This window comes from Hibiscus syriacus, unplaced genomic scaffold (assembly GCF_006381635.1).
Source record: "Hibiscus syriacus cultivar Baekdansim isolate YM2019G1 unplaced genomic scaffold, ASM638163v2 tig00110239_pilon, whole genome shotgun sequence".
Lineage (NCBI taxonomy): Eukaryota > Viridiplantae > Streptophyta > Magnoliopsida > Malvales > Malvaceae > Hibiscus > Hibiscus syriacus.
Genome location: NW_024062641.1, coordinates 3,423,650 through 3,431,397, shown reverse-complemented (window position 1 = coordinate 3,431,397; position 7,748 = coordinate 3,423,650).

The following is a 7,748-nucleotide window of genomic DNA, read 5'->3' as shown; positions in this document are numbered from 1 at the left end:
ACGATTATCTTGTTTTTAGTGGCTTTTGTTTTCTCATATGCCACTAATGGTCTCGTATCATAAGTAGGGATGGTAATTTAATCCAAAATCGATAGGATATGACCACACCCGTTCTTATAGGGTTAGATTTAAAAATAAAAATAAAGTTCATGTTGGATCGGGTCGGTCGAGTTTTTGAAGGGAGTGAGATCAAGCTGTGTCGTGTTTTGGTGGTGGGTAAAAAAACTTCGACTCGACCTGACTCAGTGTTAATAATGTAATTTCTTTAAAAAATTATTATTTTTTTAATTAAGTCCTTATTTTATACTGGGTCTGGTCGAGTTGGGTCAAATTTATACTCTAAATATTCGGGTTGGATCAGACTCAGACGGAGAATATATATTTTTCGAGTCAGGTTGGATCGAGTGGAGGTTATTTAATTTTCCAGTCCGATCAGATTTATACTCTAAAAAGTAGGTTTAAGTACATGTTTCAAGTCTCAAGAATAAAATTATTTTGCACAGAAAAAAAATAAGAGTCAGACATTAAGTTGATTGCAGCTGTTCGTTTTGTTATTTGTTTGTATGTGCTAATACCACACGTAATTGTTGACATTATGAAATAATCACTCAATAATAACACAAAATTTTAAATTCCATAAAAAAACAAGTTAATACATGCTTAAGAAATGTAATCTATACTCAAAATCAAATATATTAGCTCTTAGGTTATTTTAGTCATTTCCACAACATAGGGGTATTTTGCTTATTTTTGCACATAAAGACTATCCGTTCATTTTCGCATACAATATAGTTCGGTCATTTTGTAGGTTTCTTTGGCCCAATAGGGCAAATATTTTAATTATTTACCCTAATAGACCACTTTGAAATTTATTTTGGGATTTACCACATTTGTTATAAGGAACTTGTAACACAACACTTTGAGATGACGAGTTCCTTTATAAATAATTTTTAATGGTCCCATGTATGCTAATACTTTATTATTCACGATGGAACTCATCTCCTCGACGTGATGAGTCTTGTTGAAAATTATTTTTTTACTTTTACCTTTACTAAATGATTTGAAATTTAAAAAAATGTCAATCTCGTCACTTTGACGTTACGATTTTGTTTTGAATTTTAAAAAAGTATCCGTTGTGTAATGGGAAGCTTTTGAAATTTAAAATTAAATAGGTGAAACTCGTCAAATCGAGGTGACAAGTTTCATCAGATTTATTTTTAAAAATATATATGAAACAAGAAAATAAATAAAAAAATGCAGTGTTGCAGAGGAGATGTACTAAACATCACTCCACTTTGAGATGCACCTTCGAAATACGATGATAGGCTTAAGGTATTTGACGCCATCATTGTCATCATTGACTCGACTTGGCTATGTTGTTGACCATATATAATAAGATCCCATTCACCCCCACCTGCATATTCGGTCGAAGATGCTTGAGTTTTTTTCATTTCATCCTATGAACCTCCAACGCAATTCGACTGAGTCTCCGTTGTAGCATAATATGAAGGATAAAAACCAAAACTACTATGGGATGCAAAATAATCGGAAAAAGTAGAAGACGGAGATGATGATGATGATTTCTTCTTGGCCATTTTGAATTTGGCCTTTCCTCGGTCCCATTCTTCCCTCTCTTGTGATGTCGTGAAATATGGTTTCCCATTTGATTCATAATTTAAGAGGTAGGGAGAAACGTCGAAATCAAGGTCAGTGAGTGAAATCTCTTAATGCATAGGGACTAAGAAACGACGGTGATTTCATTTCTCAATGTAATTAGAATGTTCCTCGACTAATTTTGGGTATGCTTCCCACGCGTATCAATTCTATGAGTGCATCTATATGCATAATTTACATAAGAATCAGTTGATGATACCCAAATGTCGCAACAATTTTGACCGGCCATATCAATTCTCATTTGTATATCTTGTTTAGTTGCACCCAATAACTTCGTCTCAATAATTTTATGCAACCATCTAAATAATATAAAAAGTCAAAATTAAAAAAAAAATACAAAAAAATTAAATTTAAAATTTTAATAAAAAATCATGGTAAAAATTAGCTTGTAGCGAAAGGAAACTCAATCCGGGATGGTGTAATTGGCGAAAAAAATGGGAACCGGTACTACACCCAAGATTGTAGGAGGACTAGACAACCTGCTACATCCGCTTTTCACCCCATTAGATAATTGAAGCCTTGCAAAGTTCCCGGTATAAAAAAGCCAAAATCGCCAAGCCCCAACTAATATTATGACACAAAGTAAAATTATCTAATATCGGAAGATATTGAATGCGTGTCAATTTACCAGATTTATTCCGTAACAATATCCGTTCATTTTCTCACATAGGGGTATTTTGCTTATTTTTGCACATAAAGACTATCTGTTCATTTTCGCATACAATATAGTTCGGTCATTTTGTAGGTTTCTTTGGCCCAATAGGGAAAATATTTTAATTATTTAGCCCAATAGACCACTTTGAAATTTATTTTGGGATTTACAACATTTGTTATAAGGAACTTCTAACACAACACTTTGAGATGATGAGTTCCTTTATAAATAATTTTTAATGGTCCTATGTATGTGGGCCCCATTTATGCTAATGTTTTATTATTCATGATGGAACTCATCACCTCGACGTGATGAGTCTTGTTGAAAATTATTTTTTTTACTTTTACCTTTACTAAATGATTTGAAATTTAAAAAAATGTCAATCTCGTCACTTTGACGTGATGATTTTGGTTTCAATTTTAAAAAAGTATCAGTTGTGTAACGGGAAGCTTTAGAAATTTAAAATTAAATAGGTGAAACTCGTCATATCGAGGTGACAAGTTTCATCAGATTTATTTTTAAAAATATATATGAAACAAGAAAATAAATAAAAAAATACAGTGTTGTAGAGGAGATGTACTAAACATCACTCCACTTTGAGACGCACCTTCAAAATACGATGATAGGCTTATGGTATTTGACGCCATCATTGTCATCATTGACTCAACTTGGCTATGTTGTTGACCATATATAATATGATCCCATTCACCCCCACCTGCATATTCGGTCGAAGATGCTTGAGTTTTTTTCATTTCATCCTATGAACCTCCAACGCAATTCGACTGAGTCTCCGTTGTAGCATAATATGAAGGATAAAAACCAAAACTACTATGGGATGCAAAATAATCGGAAAAAGTAGAAGACGGAGATGATGATGATGATTTCTTCTTGGCCATTTTTAATTTGGCCTTTCCTCGGTCCCATTCTTCCCTCTCTTGTGATGTCGTGAAATATGGTTTCCCATTTGATTCATAATTTAAGAGGTAGGGAGAAACGTCGAAATCAAGGTCAGTGAGTGAAATCTCTTAATGCATAGGGACTAAGAAACGACGGTGATTTCATTTCTCAATGTAATTAGAATGTTCCTCGACTAATTTTGGGTATGCTTCCCACGCGTATCAATTCTATGAGTGCATCTATATGCATAATTTACATAAGAATCAGTTGATGATACCCAAATGTCGCAACAATTTTGACCGGCCATATCAATTCTCATTTGTATATCTTGTTTAGTTGCACCCAATAACTTCGTCTCAATAATTTTATGCAACCATCTAAATAATATAAAAAGTCAAAATTAAAAAAAAAATACAAAAAAATTAAATTTAAAATTTTAATAAAAAATCATGGTAAAAATTAGCTTGTAGCGAAAGGAAACTCAATCCGGGATGGTGTAATTGGCGAAAAAAATGGGAACCGGTACTACACCCAAGATTGTAGGAGGACTAGACAACCTGCTACATCCGCTTTTCACCCCATTAGATAATTGAAGCCTTGCAAAGTTCCCGGTATAAAAAAGCCAAAATCGCCAAGCCCCAACTAATATTATGACACAAAGTAAAATTATCTAATATCGGAAGATATTGAATGCGTGTCAATTTACCAGATTTATTCCGTAACAATATCCGTTCATTTTCTCACATAGGGGTATTTTGCTTATTTTTGCACATAAAGACTATCTGTTCATTTTCGCATACAATATAGTTCGGTCATTTTGTAGGTTTCTTTGGCCCAATAGGGAAAATATTTTAATTATTTAGCCCAATAGACCACTTTGAAATTTATTTTGGGATTTACAACATTTGTTATAAGGAACTTCTAACACAACACTTTGAGATGATGAGTTCCTTTATAAATAATTTTTAATGGTCCTATGTATGTGGGCCCCATTTATGCTAATGTTTTATTATTCACGATGGAACTCATCACCTCGACGTGATGAGTCTTGTTGAAAATTATTTTTTTTACTTTTACCTTTACTAAATGATTTGAAATTTAAAAAAATGTCAATCTCGTCACTTTGACGTGATGATTTTGGTTTCAATTTTAAAAAAGTATCAGTTGTGTAACGGGAAGCTTTAGAAATTTAAAATTAAATAGGTGAAACTCGTCATATCGAGGTGACAAGTTTCATCAGATTTATTTTTAAAAATATATATGAAACAAGAAAATAAATAAAAAAATACAGTGTTGTAGAGGAGATGTACTAAACATCACTCCACTTTGAGACGCACCTTCAAAATACGATGATAGGCTTATGGTATTTGACGCCATCATTGTCATCATTGACTCAACTTGGCTATGTTGTTGACCATATATAATATGATCCCATTCACCCCTACCTGCATATTCGGTCGAAGATGCTTGAGTTTTTTTCATTTCATCCTATGAACCTCCAACGCAATTCGACTGAGTCTCCGTTGTAGCATAATATGAAGGTTAAAAACCAAAACTACTCTGGGATGCAAAATAAGCGGCAGAAGTAGAAGACGGAGATGATGATGATGATTTCTTCTTGGCCTTTTTGAATTTGGCCTTTCCTCGATCCCATTCTTCCCTCTCTTGTTATGTCGTGAAATATGGTTTCCATTTGATTCATAATTTAGGAGGTAGGGAGAAACATCGAAATCAAGGTCAGTGAGTGAAATCTCTTAATGCATAGGGACCAAGAAATGACGGTGATTCCATTTCTCAATGTAATTAGCATGTTTCCTCGACTAATTTTGGGTATGCTTCCCATGCGTATCAATTCTATGAGTGCGTCTATATCCATAATTTACGTAAGAATCAGTTGATGAGACCCAAATGTCGCAACAATTTTGACCGACCATATCAATTCTCATTTGTATATCTTGTTTAGTTGCACCCAATAACTTCGTCTCAATAATTTTATGCAACCATCTAAATAATATAAAATGTCAAAATTAAAAAAATACAAAAAATTAAATTTAAAATTTTAATAAAAAATCATGGTAAAAATTACCTTGTAGCGAAAGGAAACTCAATCCGGGATGGTGTAATTGGCGAATAAAATGGGAACCGGTACCACACCCAAGATTGTAGCAAGACTAGACAACCTGCTACATCCGCTTTTCACCCCGTTAGATAATTGAAGCCTTGCAAAGTTCCCGGTATAAAAAAGCCAAAATCGCCAAGCTCCAACTAATATTATGACACAAAGTAAAATTATCTAATATCGAAAGATACTGAATGCGTGTCAAATTACCAGATTTATTCCGTAACAATATCCCTCCAATCAATTGGAGCAAACACGCTCGGCTGATAAAAATCACCTCTTGCTCGATAGAGTCGTCCGTCATATTAAATTAAGACTCCAATCATTTGATCTGTATCTAGTACCCATCTAAGACCTTTGATGGTGGCATCTTTCGCAAAACTTGGTGAACAATTCCGAATCAGTTGAAATTGTTGTGTCTCACTATCGCCGTACCGTTAACCAAAACACCGAGTTAGTAAGCAACATCTTCCAACATAATTGCCGCTTCACCACTCGAAAAATGGAAAGTATGCATATATGGCCTCCAACGTTCAATGAGAGCAATAATCAATGCCGAGTTAACCTTAAAACCACGCAAAAAGGTCGTTGGATAGAACCTAGATTATTGCAAATATATAATAATCCACTGATACGAATCTTGGAGACCCATTCCTCTTTAATGAACTCTCTGTTCTTTATCTGGTCTGAGCTTGAGTGAAGAAATATGGACATCATCAAGGCGTAATATTTCATCGCGGGCTGACATTTTTTTAAAATTTTTGATTTTTTCCTTAACAAAACACAATAAGAAAACCTAAACCTTAAACTCCCATTTATAACCCAAAATCCAACGACAAGAAAGGACTAGTTAACTAAAAAATGCCACTGAACTCGTCACCTGGAGGTGACGAGTTCCATCGTGACCGTTGCAATCTGTCTGTTGCATCTACCCATTGTGCAACGGCTAGAAACATGTACTTTTTTAAAATTCAAAACAAACTTATCATGTTGAGGTGTTGAGTTTGGCATATTTTAAAAAAAATTAAATTATTTGGTAAAGGTAAAAATAAAAAATTAATTTTCAACAAGACTCATCACGTAGAAGTGACGAGTTCCATTGGAAATAATAAAATATTAGTCCACATGGGGCCCATATACCTAGGACCATTAAGTTATTATTTCTAGAGGAACTCGTTCATTGTGTCAAATGTCGTAGATCCCACAATAAACTTTAATGTGCCTTATACGACTAAATAATAAAATATTAGCCCTATCGGGAAAAACCTCATTTTATAAAGTCTAAGGCCTCAAGCCCACTTAATAAATATTATGTGTTTTTTATCTTCTATCTAAAGTTTAAGACTTCAAATCTATTTATTATCTGGAGTATTTTGGTAATTTTACAAGACTTGGACTCCAAGTTCAGTTATTTCTCAAAAATTAGGATCTTGAGTCTTACTAATTAGCCGTAAAATTATTTTACTCATTCTTTCAAAGTTTCAGGACTTAATGCTCATTTATTAAACCTTAAAAGGTATTTTAGTTTTTTTATCATCCAAGAGTATTTTACTTCCTTTTTTTTTCAAATTTTAATATTTCTAGCTCATCTAATTAAATTTATGGGTATTTTTGTCATTTTATCACTTAGGACGTCAAACTTAGTCCTAAAATATCATTTTAGGAGGGTTTGATGCAAGGATGACAATAGGTTAGGCTGGGTAGGGCTTTTGGTTAACTTGATCCGACTTGAAAAATATGTATCATTCATTCGAATATGACATGACTTGAAAATGATATATTCTCTACTCGACCCGACTTGACTCAAAAAATATATATTCTCCACCTGATTTTGATTTGATCAGAATTTTTAGAGTATAAATCAATCCGACCAGATCTGTTCCGTTACAAAATAAAAATTTATTTAACAAAATAATAATTTTTTTAAGAAAATTACATTATTATCCTCGATGGGGTTGGGTCAGAGTTTTTTCACCCTCCACCTAAACCCGACTCGACCTTACTCCTTTAACCTACCTGACTCCAACAAAACAATTTTATAAAAAATCCGACCCTATCGGATCGGAACAAAACCCTTTGATTTCAAGTTAAATTGTTATCCCTAACTCGTCCAAGCATTTCGGCTTCATATTATTCAACTCCACCAGCTCAGGAACCATCAAATAACTTATTCAAAAATGGATGTGGTTGTTGAATTCACTAGTCTCACTTATACCTACAATAATAATTATTATACAACCACAATACTTGCAATGGTTACAATAACATACTTGCAATGATTACAATAACATACTCAAAAATAATCCACAACTGTAATTTAAATATTTGATATAGAGTATTAAGTCGAGTTAGTCGGAGTCGAAAAGGATTCTAAGGTATCAAATGATTGATCTGTAAGTGTTGCAA